Here is a 13,230-nt window from a genome sequence, read left to right as displayed (position 1 = left end):
CTGAATCTCATCTGTAGTTTTAAAACTAACCAGCCTAAAAATCCTCATCATAAGCCATTTTAAAATTAAGCAGCCTAAAAATCCTCATCACATACCACTAGCATTTCTCTACATACTGAGAGCACAAGACAGGCTACCACATTGGCAAGTCATTCTTTCCACCAATTTGACAAGAAGATGATTAGAGCCTAAAGCAGAAGGACTCCATTCTTTGAGCACCTACTATGCACCAGCTCTCTTCCTAAGCACTTTCACTCATTATCTTATTTTGTCCTCATATGTACACTGTAAATAGGTATTATTATTATTCCCTTTTTATAGATCAGAAAGATCAAGGTTCAAAGGTTATACAATGCTTAAGGTCACAGAGCTGCTAATTGGCAGAGAAAGAATTCAAACACAGAACTGCTTGATGCCAAAGCTAGCAGTCCTCCCAGCCTGCCACACTTCCCAAGGGAGGAAACTGCCCCAATATTGATTCAAGAACTGGCTCATGAGTATCCGAGTGGAAAAGGAAGGCATTCTGGTCACAGTGCCACCCAGGGGGCCGTGGGCACTTAGGCAGGAGCAGGCTGCTCTTCTTTTGGGCTGTTACTTCAGCAATAAGCAGTGAAGGAGGAGGAGGAGGCTGCGGGGCACTCACATGAGGTCTATAAAATGAGCTTCCCACTCCCCCCGGAACGCAGCTTGAACCAAACAGATGATGTGGCAGAAATGAGGTTTGAGAGAGACAGATAGGAGCAGCGAATGGAGGAATGGTGTGAATTTCACTATTGCATGTGTCACCCAGGACGCTATGGTCCTGACTCCTCATCCTAGATCTGTCACCCCTAAACCCTCTTCTGTCAGCGTGTACCTCTCCTTTGTAGCACTTGGTGCAGTTATAATTTCTAATTTTCTGTGGACTCTTACATAGCTAAGGACCTTGTCTATTTATTCATCATGATAAGATCATGTACTGCATCACATCCCATCGAAAGGTACATAATGTCTGGTAGTTCTAAGCACAGTGACGCTAAATTTGCTCACTGGGTTGAGGTAGTGACAGTCAGATCTCTCCATTGTGAGGTACATTTCTCCTTGTGTGATTAAAAAAAGTAATTAATTAATTATTTTTTTAAATCTGTAGAGTGACATTTTGGCAGCGGTCGTTTGTAACCTAGGCTGCTCATTAGAAATCGCCTGGGAGCTTCTGAATATCTTGATGCCTGGAACCTACTCCAGAACAGTTCCATCAGAATCCCTAGTGGTTGGCTATAGGCATCAATCGTTTTCAAAGCCCCTCAGTGATTCCAGTGAGGAGCTGCCCTTGAGAACCACTGATCTAATGCTTTAGCAACCACCGATGATCTTTGCCTGATCCTTGCCTCAATTTTTTCATAAGTGGTTGAAAATTGATGATTTCCTAGTTCTATAATTCCTTCTCCCTGTATTAAAAAAGAGCTTTCCGGGACCGGCCCCATGGCGAGTGATTAAGTTCACATGCTCAGCTTCGGTGGCCCAGGGTTTCACCCGTTCGAATCCTGGGCACGGACATGGCACCGCTCATCAGGCCACGCTGAGGCAGCATCCCACATGCCACAACTAGAACGACCCACAACTAAAAATGCACAACTATGTACCGGGGGGTTTTGGGGAGAAAAAGGAAAAATTTAAAAAAATAAGAGCCTTCCCTCATCAATGGGATTACTCGGCTATTGTGGAATACAATTCTACTGAAAAGGCAGGATGAATGCTTAATTCTTTTCTCATATACCTTCTTACTTTGGGAAACTCATTTGGTTACATAACTCAGATGTCAAAAAGTCTAAAGTGAGTAAAGCCCACTGGGATTCTGAACTCTGTAACTCTCACTCAAAGAGTCCTCTTCTATATAATCTTTGGCATCCCTGTTGTGTGATTCTCTGCTGCTAATTTTCTATTTGGTCTCTGCGTTAATTTCCTATGGCCACTGTAACAAACTAACACAAACTGGGAGACTTTAAACAACAGAAATTTATTTTCTCACAGTTCTGGAGTCCAGAAGTCTGAAATCAGTTTCAATGGGTTGAACTCAGGGGGTCAGAAGGGCCCTGCTGACTCCAGGTTGTAAGGGAAAATCCATTCCTGGCCTCTTCCAGCTTCTGTGGCTGCCAGCATTCCTTGGCTTGTGTCCGCATCATTCCAATCTCTGCCTCTGTGGTCACATTGCCTCTTTCTCTTCTGCATGTGTAACAAATCTCCCTCTGCCTCCCTCTTATAAGGATACACATGTTTTCACTTAGAGAAAATCCAGGATAATCCAGGATAATTTCCTCATCTCAAGACACTTAATCATACCTACAAAGACCTTTGCTTTTGGTCATATAAGGTAGCATTCACAGGTTCCCAGGATTAGGAAGTGCATATCTTTTGAGGGTCCATTTTTCAACCTACCACACTCTCAGGAGAAGATAGGCCATATGGGGAGTCAGTCAAGGTGTGGCTATCCTAGTCATCATTCTTTCTCTCCTTCCTCCTAAATCTTATTAATACTGCCTCTTCTCCTATGTCCTCCAGAGATCAATCAAGCAATCTCTCTCTCTCTCCCTCCATATATACGTACAGACTCAAAGGTGCACGCTGGTCCTCAGTGCTGCTCTGTCCACCCAGCAGTCACCTAGGAGAATAATGTTCAGAATGCCCATCTCCCTGTAGGTATGAGCAACTCAGTTTCCTCAGCCTCTCCCCTTCTATCTCTCTGTCACTTCATTTCTCTTTACGGGCCAAGAGGCCTAAAAATGATCTTTTTTCCTACACATTGTTCCTGTCCACAGACTTCTGTCTCGCTTTGACTTTATACATGCTATCTTCTATTTCTCATCTTACGATAGTTAAGCCTTTTCCTTTTCCTTTCTGCCTGGGAAAGATTTGCTCCAGAGCTAATCTCTGAATGTGTCTCCTTCATAGCTTCCAGCAGGCCTTGATAAAGATAGGCGACACTGGATTTCAACAGGAACAAGAATGTGATTCCCAGATAATATCCTGCTGCCTTCTAGACCTGCGCTATTTTCTGCGGGACAATTTAACCTTGCCTGTCAGGAACTTGGCTAGGCTCATCAGATCTCAATTCATTCCACACTCTTTTCCCCTACTTGAGTTCTCAAATGGCTCTATTTAACATCAATATTTCTTTCTGTGTTCATGGCAGGTGGTAATTCATCTGTAAATGTTCATTTGGCCTTGAACGTCTTTCACAGTATTCTGATACTATCAGAGGAAGGCACAGTGCAGTACAGAGGCACACGCCAGCATGCCAGAAAACGATTACATCCTTATGTTGGGCATCTTTTCCAAGAAGCTTCACACCGGGTTCTTAAAAAATCCTTTGCTTTCCAGTTTCCTAGGGAGGTAGATGAGTGTCCTCGCATTTTATGAGGGAACTTGTAAATATCAAGTTGGGACTTGATATTTAACTGTAGTAATCAAGGTATTAAATTATAGGAACATTATTTTTTTACTTCTATTCTTTTATAATAACTAAAACCCTTCCTGTCAGGTCAAATGAAGCTTATTTTTCATTAACACCTTACCAAGTCAATATCACTACCGTGTAATTCTCTGCCGCTGGACCTCAATTATTTAGAAAACTTGGAAAATGGAATATGTAGATAATTTAATTTTCTGGTGACTCAAAAGAAAAGTCATTTTTATTCCCAATTTTTATTATTAAATATCTTTCTAAAATGTGAGTCCATGTTCCAGTCTTAGTGAGCACAGAATAGTAGTCATGATTTACTCTATTTCTACATGTTTCGGACCTTACAATATTGTGGGGTGAATATTCTTAAGAGTAATTATAACTAGAGCAAAAGTTCTTAATCTGGGTTCATGATTGAGCTTCACAGTTTATGGACTGTCTGAAATTTTATGCAAAATATTGCACATTTTTCTGTAGGGAAATTGGCCATAATTTTCATCAAATTTTCAAAGCAGCTATAGTGAAAATAGACTACTTCTTTAGAATATGCAATGTCTGTAGACCATGATACTATCTATGTAACGTTTTTAAAACTGCAAAAAAAAAAAAACTTACCTAGTTCTTGTTCACGGATCCACATAAATGTAGCAAAAGTATAAATCCTGCTTTGGGTTGATAAACACCAAATTCAGAACAGTGCTCACCTCCGTCTCGTAGTCTGCTTGGGTTGCTATAACAAAATGCCATAAACTGGGTGGCTTAAACAACACAAATTTCTTTTCTCGCAGCTCTGGGAGCTGGGAAGTCCAAGACTGAGGTTCTGGCTGGTGAAGTTCCTCTTCCCGGCTTGCGGACAGTCACCTCCTCAGTGTCCTCACATGGCAGAGAAAGAGCTCTGATGTCTCTTCCCCTTTTTTTAAGATATCAGCCCCATTGGATCAGGCCCCCACCCTAATGACCTCATTTAGCCTTATTACCTCCTTATAGGCCCTATTTCCAAATACAGTCACATTGGGAGTCAGTGTTTCAACATATGACTATTGGTGGGATATAATTCAGTCCATAGCTCTGTGGGAAGGGGAGATGAAAAGGGAATGGGACTAGAGGCTCCATGGAGAGTTTTGACTCTGTAAACAGTGTTTTTCTTAAAACGATGTTTTTTTAAATGAAGTAAGTGTGGCAAAATGTTGAGATCCAACTAACAGGATAGGGGATAAGTGAGTTTTTGTCATATAAATTCTCTATGCTTAAAATATTTTTTAAAAAGAGGAAACAAGCAAACAAAAACTTATTTAGATTTTTCTAGAATGTGAGCTCTATGTGGGCAGAAATTTCCTTCATTTTGTTCCCTGCTGTATCCCCGTTACTTAGAACGTGCCTGGTCCAGAACTGGCATTCAATAAATGTCTGTTGAATTGAATCAATTGTATCTTTACCAAGGCTAAAATATTCAACAACCTTAAAAACCTTTAGTAATGTCCTGTTCATTTTCTAGAATTGCTTTTCATTGGTAAGTATTATAAATCCCATTAACATACAGGAATTAAAGTCATAAGTGTCAGAGTGATCATAGTAGTGAAACTGGGTGAGACACAGTATCTTACTTATCATACAATTGATGAGTCAGAAGAAGCTTGGGGTTAAATCTGACTTTTTTAATGATTCCTGCCAATTACATTCACTTCTAAGGGAATATAACTTCCCTACAGTCCTGTTAAGGACGAGTAGCCACGTTTCCTAACATAGAACATCATCGCTCGCTGACTATAATGATTGCATCAGGATGAGGCTACCTCATCTATTGTCTGGCCAACCATCTATGACTAGCTGAACTGTTTCAAAAAGATGAGCTGGGCCAGTCAGATTCCTTTCAGGTAGAAGGAACTGAATGGAAACTGACAGACTAAGCAATTGACAGCAGAGGCAGAAACTAAAAATTAAGAACTGTCAGAAAGTAGAGAGAAGTGGAGCAATATTCATAGTGGACCAGGTAAAAGGTCAAAGTTATGTAAAAATGGGAACTCAGAGGATGCAGAGGAAGGCAAATGGTAGAGACAGGAGAATAGAACAGACCTACAGAAATAGAGATGTTGAGAGAAACGAAACCTGAGGAGACTTCCAAAAAGCCAAAAGCAGCCCAAGTAAAAATCATCTGGTCAACCTCCTTACTTTATACGTGAGAAAACTGATGAGTCTGGTAATTCGCCCAAGGTCAACAGTGATGGGGAAAGGACACTTCAGTGTTTTTACCTTCCTTCAGTGCTTTTCTAATTCTTATAATGTAGTAATCCAGTGGCAGAGGGGAATCAACCACTCCCAGCTTCTGAGGGTACAAGCTGCAGTGGGTTACTTTACGTGAAAAACTCCTGTTTTAGATTTATTTAAAAATTAGAGCCAATGTTGCAGTCTATTCCATAGTATCTCAGTTTTAATATACAATAATATTTAAATGCAAGATATATATGAAAGTGCATCATATTTGATCCTGTGGTTCTATGCTCTGCCCAGCACACTGCCTATCCCCCCAATTTGAGAAGAATTCTCCACTTCAGTACAGATTCTCTTCCTTCCAGAGCACATCTGGCAGTTTCAGATGAAATTCTTTGCAGGATGAGCTCTCTTTCTTTGAGGATATCATAGAGATTCATTTGGACCAGATCAGGGAGACGGACTTTGGGTGGATTCTTGCACCCTTATGTATCACCTGCACCTAGGAGTCCCTAAAGTCTCCAGAATTCTGGGATCAACCTTCCCTTTCACAGCTGGTTTCAGCAGCTTTGTCCATCATTCCACATGCTGTGAGAAGGCCAGTGTCCTCCCCATGGTTTCCTGGGAGTGTGTATGTTCTCATTGACACCATTTGCCTCGCTGGGTTGTTCCCACTGTATTCTCAATCTGCCTGAGTTGAGTGCTAAGTGCACCCCCAAACAACATAGCTGTGCTGCTGCAAGGTCCAAAAAACAACTTACACATGCGTATGAGACACCTTCATTCTTCAGTGTTCCTGGATCCCCTCTGGATCTTCTTCATATCTTATCCCTGCTGCTCGCACTTGCTCCTGGAGCGCTCGCCCCTTCACTGGGAAGCTGCCTATGCAAATCCCTCTCACTTTCTTAGCCAGAGCAGTTCAGATATCTGGAGAGGGCCTGATGCGTCCACAGAGCAGAGTGAGCAAGGAGGGAGTAGCAGCAGAGAAAGTGGGAAAGGGAAAGGGGACCAGATCCTGATGGTATAGAAGCTTCTAGCAGATGATGTGGACTCTGGCTTCTACTCTGAGTGAAATGGAGCCATTTTTGGGTTTTGAGCCAGAGAAGTGACATGGCCTGACTTTGGTTTTTAAAGTCTTCTGCCTGAACACGCCAGGAGGGTGTCCATGTGGAGGGGCAACCTGGCACAGGATGTCAGAGCCCAAGCAGGAGAGAGAGGTATTCCAGGCAGGGGCAGCCTGGGGAGGGGAGGCAGAGCCACAAGCAAGAGAGAAGGATGTCTGTGTCTGGGAGGGGTTTCCACACACACACCAAGAATCAGTATTCCTTGTAAAAATGCCTGATTCCAAGGAAAGTATAAGATAAGCCTGGAACATCTTGTGCCAAAAAACAAGAAAAATGTTCAAAGAATGATGAGGACTTGGCAAAAGGATATAGACACCAGCCTGAAAGTACTCCCCCTCACCAAATTAGGACAATCTGAGCATCAAAATAAATTACGGGGGCCAACCTGGTGCTGCAGGGGTTAAGTTCACATGCTCAGCTTCAGCACCCGGGGGGTTCAGCAGCCAGGGGACCTACACATTGCTTATCAAGCCATAATCAAGCCATGCTGTGGCAGGGGTACCACATATAAAATAGAGGAAGAAGGGCACAGATGTTAGCTCAGGGCTAATCTTCCTCAAAATAAATAAATAATAAAATAAAAATAAACTATGATAGTAATATGTAAAGTAGGAATAAAATAGTAAAATGAAGGAAATTATGTAAAATTAAAATAAGTTAAAGATTAAATAAAATAGGAAATTCTGAGTCCATACACATATAAAAAATACATAGATAAATTGTATGATGAGGAATGGGGATATTTATACAGTTTCCAAGTAGCTTTATGCAAAATGCTTAATTACAAAAGGGAAAATAGTAAATTTACAATGGAGAAGACTAGCCAACACCAAGTGATCAAATTGATACTCATCAGTAATAGAACAAGTTGAAGTTGTGCAGCACCAGATGAGCTACAAAGAGAAAAACACAGCTCACTTCTGTAATATTCCCGCCAAAACAGCATCATCTTAATCCATTTTATGAGGAAACATAAGACAGATTTATCTTGGGAACTGTTTTACAAAATAACTGGTCTGTGTTTTTCAAAAACATCAACATCTTGAAAGTCAAGGAAAGATTAAGGAACTGTTCCAAATTGAAGATGTCTAAAGAGACATGACATCTAAGTGCGATGCAGATATAGAACCAAATCCTTTGGCTATAAAACGCGTTATTGGGACAAACTTGGTGAAACTTGAATGTGGTCTGAGGATTAAGTAATAGAGGTGTATCGTTAATTTCCTGATTTTCATGGCCGTGTTGTTGTCACATAGGATAACGTCCTTGTTTAAGGAAGTACATGTTAAGGTGGTCAGGGGGAGGGGAGTGATGAGGCATTAGGTCAGCAGTTGATGCTTAAACGGCTCAGGAAAAATATGTTCCTTACACTGAACTTGCAACCTTTCTGTAACTTTGTGATAGTTTCAAAGTAAAACAACATTAATAAACGTAAAAGAATACTCAAGGCTGCAGCGTTGAGACCTTTAGAAGGCTATTACAGCTGTCCAGGTGAGAGATGATGGCAGTTTAAAACAGAAGGTGGCTCTCAGAGGGGTGAGTAGGGGTCAGGTCGGGATATAAAGCATATTGAAGATTCTGTATGATCTCCTGCTACTTAGATAAGGAATATGAGAGAGAGAGGTGCATTTAAGGATTGCAGTGTTTTGGGCCTGAGAACTGGAAAGATGGCGTTAACCTCAGCTGAGACAGAGAAGGCTACAAGGAAAATGGATTTGAGGCAGGGGATGGAAGGGAAGATCAGGAGTTCAGTTTTGAACGTGCTGAGTTTGATACAACTCTTGGACATCCAAGTGGAGATGTCAAGTAGGCGTTTGAAATACGAATCTGCAGTTTAGGAGAGAAGGGTTTGGGGTGAGATATAAATTGGGAGCAGTCAACATATAGATGTTATTTAACTCTCGGAACTAGATGAGGTCACCAAGGGTATAACTATTGTCTGTCTGCAGGGCTCACTTCCATGAGCAGTCCGGGATAGGTTGCAGAGAGACCAAGAAAAGACTGGAGACAGTGAACGAGACATAAGGGATGATTGGGTCTTACTTACGGAGAATGTCCAGTGGCGGCCAGCTGGATGGAGTTACCACTAGCATGAGCAGAGAGAGGGTTGCTTATATAGGCAGGAGAACAAAGGCTACGTGCTTGCCAAGAGAGACTGTCCTTGCATGGCCAGCGCTCCGAGGATCAGTAGGTCATGTGAAACGGCTCTGTGTTCCCTCAAGACGTGATGTTCTTTGAGAGAAACAGTTACAAAACCAGAGGGTTGGCGTCTTGCCCAGAAGGGGGTCAGAAGGACACATGGTTGTTATCGGGCACATAGGCTAGTGCTGGACAAACGCGACCTTACAGCTATAGACAGAGGAAAGAAGAGGACCATATCCAAGGATCCAAATTTATGCACATAATCCCCCAAACATTTATTACTTTAAAAAGACAATGCAGCAGCTTTATTCAAAATTGACAAAACGTGGAAGAAATCAAGATGTCCTTCAGTAGGTGAGTTGATAATAAACTGTGGTGTGTCCAGACAATGGAATATTATTTTGTACTCAAACAAGGGAATTATCAAGCCATGAAAAGACATGGAGGAAACTTAAATGCATATTACTAAGTAAAAGAAGCCAATCTGAAAAGGCTACATACTGTATGATTCCAACTATATGACATTCTGGAAAACACAAAACTATGGAGACAGTTAAAAAGAGCAGGGGTTGCCAGGAGTAGAGGGGATGAGGGGGAGAAGGGATAAATAAGTGGAGCATAGATGACTTTTAGGGCAGTGAAACTACTCTGTGTAATACTATAATGGTGGATACATGTCATTATGTATTTGCCCTAAACCATAGAATGTACAAGACCAAGAGTGAACCCTAATGTAAGCTATGGACTTTGGACTTATGATGTGTCAATATAGGTTCATCAGTTGGAACAAATGTATTACTCTCATGGGAGATGTTGATAATGAGTGAGGCTGTATGTGTCTGGGGTCAGTGGGTATATGGGAACTCCCTACTTTCTGCTCAATTTTGCTGTAAAACTAATAGTACTCTAAAAAAATAAAATCTTTAAAAAAATGAATATTGGGGCCAGCCTGGTGGCACAGCAGTTAAGTGCGCATGTTCTGCTTCTGCAGCCTGGGGTTCGCGGGTTCGGATCCCGGGTGCGCACATGGCACGGTTTGGCAAGCCATTTTGTGGCAGGCATCCCACATATGAAGTATAGGAAGATGGGCACAGATGTTAGTTCAGGGCCAGTCTTCTTCAGCAAAAAGAGGAAGATTGGCAGCAGATGTTAGCTCAGGGTTAATCTTCCTAAGGAAAAAAAAAGAAGAAGAATATTATAAAAGAGAAGTATTCTCTTTTATTTACCAAGTAAAAATTTTAGTTCTGATAAACTAAACAATATTTTACCAAGAATACTTATCTCCTAAAGATATCCAGAGAAAAAGAGAGGGAAATTAGTTATGCTGAATATAGCACTTTCTTCAAAATTAAATTCTCCATCTTTTTAAAATGTCATTTGTTTAAAATAAGATAACCAATGTCTTGTATTGGCCTGAACTGTCCTGGATTTTACCTTCTGGTCCCAAATGGCTCCCTGTCTTGGATTCTAACCCAGCTCATGTCTTATGGACCCTACCAAAAGCTATGTAATTCTAGGACACAAATGTCAATCTCATCTTATGATTGGGAATCTGAAGTCAGAAACAGAGAAGAAGTGAGGGAATATTTTTACACATTTTCACACAGTAGACAACAGGAGACATAGTAGAATATAGTAGACATGTAATCAATATTTGTTAAGAAAACATAGTAGACATACTTGAAATTAATTCAAAGATTTAAAGAAGGAATGTGTTTATTAATTTGTAAAGTGATTGAAATGCTCAGCTTATACTCAATGCTTCTTGTCTTATTAAGTTTTGCTCTTGGAGGTTGTACTCCTCTTAACCTACTTAATTTCTTGCCTAAGAGGACATCTTGCCTTGGATATTTATTGAAAATTTAAACATCTTAAACATCCTTAAACCTATTCTGCTTCCCCATTTCTGCATCACTGTCAATAACGTCATCATTCTGTTCGTAAGTCATGGTGTGTGTGGAGCCTCATGTGCCCTAACAGTGTAGCAAAGAGTTTAACTCCGAGTTAAACTCAACAGACCCTTGAGCTATAGACGACAAAGTCATGACCTTAACCAGCAAAGACTTTGCTCCCCAAACAGTTCAACCTACGGCATAATTCACAGGAAGTCCCAAGCCATTAGTTAAAATGCAGAATTTCAGAGCCTTTGAGGGAGATGATAACATCACATTCACTTTCAAAAAGAAATCTTGATAATTACTCCTGACTTCAGCCTGTCCTCTGTCCCTTTACTCTCTCAGCATCTCCACTCAGGCCAGAGTTTGTCCATCACCTGCCTGCCTACCTCATGCTCATTTTCAGCTGTCACAATTTCCACACCATGTTTTGCCCACTCAGTCTTTCTGCACTGGCAAAGAAGAAGACAAATTAGAATCCAAGGCAAAATGCACTGAACAGAATAAGGAGACATTTCATACTGGTAAAAGGTGAAATCCAAACTATGAAACTCTTGGAAGAAAACAAAGGAGAAATCTTCATGACATATTTGCAAATCATATCTGAAAAAGAATTAATATCTAGAATATATAAAGAACTCCTACAACTCAAAAACAAGCAACTTGATTAAAAAATGGTCAAAGGACTTGAATAGACATTTCTCAAAAAAAGTTGTACAAATGACAACAAACACATGAGAAGATGTTCAACAATACTAATCATTAGGGAAGTGGAAATCGAAGCCACAGTGAGATACCTCTTTATACCAATTAGGATGGCTAGTATTTAAAACACACACACACACACATACAGAAAATCACAAGTTTTGGCAAGGATTTTGAGATATTGGAACCTGTGCATTGCTGGATTGCTGGTGTGAATGTAAAATGGTGTAGCTGCAATGGAAAACAGTATGATGGTTCCTCAAAAAGTTAAACATAGAGTTACCGTATGATCCAGTAATTTCACATCAGAGGGTATGCCCAAAAGAATTGAAAACAGAAATTTTAAGAGATATTTTACACCCTTGTTCACAGCAGTATTATTTACAATAGGTAAAAGGTGGAAGCAACCCGAGTGTCCATTGACAAATGAACGGATAAACAAAATGTGGCATATACATTCAGTCGAGTATTATTCAGTCTTAAAAAGGAATGAAATTCTGGCATGATACAAAGTGGATGAAGCTTGAGGATATTTATGCTGTGTGCAATAAGCTGGTCACAAAAGGGCAAATACTGTCTGATTCCACTTATATAGGCACCTAGAGTAGTCAAATCCATAGAGACAGAAAGTAGAATGACGGTTGCCAGGGGCTGAGTAAGGTGCAGGATGAGGAGTTAGTGTTTAAAGGGTCCAGAGATTCTGTTTGGGATGATAAAAAAGTTCTGGAGATGGATGGCAGTGATGATTGTACAACAGTGTGAGTGCACTTAATGCCACACAACAGGACCCTTAAAAATGATTAACATGGTAAATTTTATGTTATGTGTATTTAACCACAATTTTAAAGAGGTATACTCCAACTTGAAGACACAATGAAAAACTCACCGGTCATAAATTTTTATTATTCCCAAACGCAAATTAAAATATATAAAACAAAGTTATCAAAAGTACAAGGAGGCAAAGTCCTAGACCACATAATAAAGCAAGAAAAAAAGATAAAAGGCGTTAGTATTGGGAAGGAAGAGCGGAGCTGTTGTTTTTTACAGACAGCATGGTTATGTACACAGAAAACCCCACTGAATCTAAAAAAAAAAAACAAAAAAAAAAACCCTAGAATTAATAAGTAAACTTAGCAGGATTGGACCATATAGAAAGTCAATGTTGTCCTATCTGCCACAGGCCAACAATTCGAAAATACAACCTTTGTAAAATACCACTTAAAATAGCATCAAATCTCTAGAAATACATCTAACAACAAATAAGGAAAATCTTTAACTGAAAATTGCAAAACACTGCTAAGGAAAATTAACGGAATTCTAAATAAATGTTTATAGATTCAAAGAAAATATTACTAAGACGTCCATTATTTCCAACTTAATTTATAGATTTAATACCATCTCTATGCAAATTCCAGCCAGGATTTTTTAGAAATTGACAAAATCATTCTAAAAGTTATATCGAAATGCAAAGGAAGTAAAATAGTCAAAACAATCTTGAGAAATTACTTCCTGATTTAACGACTATAAAGCTACAATAAGTCAAGACAGTGTAGCATGGGTATAAGGATAGACAATTAAATCAGTGGAACAGAATAGAGACTTGACAAATATTGTATGTTGCACATATATAAGCATATCTGTTAGAGTTGGACAAATACTGTATGATTCCACTTATATGAAGCACCTAGAGTAGTCAAATTCATAAAGAAAGAAAGTA

General features: G+C 40.0%; 1 long non-coding RNA gene across 3 annotated transcripts in view; it reads right to left on the bottom strand.

Moving 5' to 3' along the window:
- The window catches only part of LOC123279087 (uncharacterized), a 163,422-nt gene extending 159,146 nt beyond the window's left edge, over positions 1-4,276 (bottom strand). For all 3 annotated transcript variants that reach the window (XR_011495702.1, XR_006516929.2, XR_011495703.1), the window contains exon 1: positions 4,055-4,276. This is a non-coding gene — a long non-coding RNA (uncharacterized lncRNA). The remainder of the gene's footprint in view (positions 1-4,054) is intronic.
- Positions 4,277-13,230: the final 8,954 nt, after the last annotated feature.

Source organism: Equus asinus, chromosome 20 (assembly GCF_041296235.1).
Source record: "Equus asinus isolate D_3611 breed Donkey chromosome 20, EquAss-T2T_v2, whole genome shotgun sequence".
Lineage (NCBI taxonomy): Eukaryota > Metazoa > Chordata > Mammalia > Perissodactyla > Equidae > Equus > Equus asinus.
Note: the sequence above shows the minus strand (reverse complement) of the source record. Positions and strands in the feature narration are given on the sequence as shown.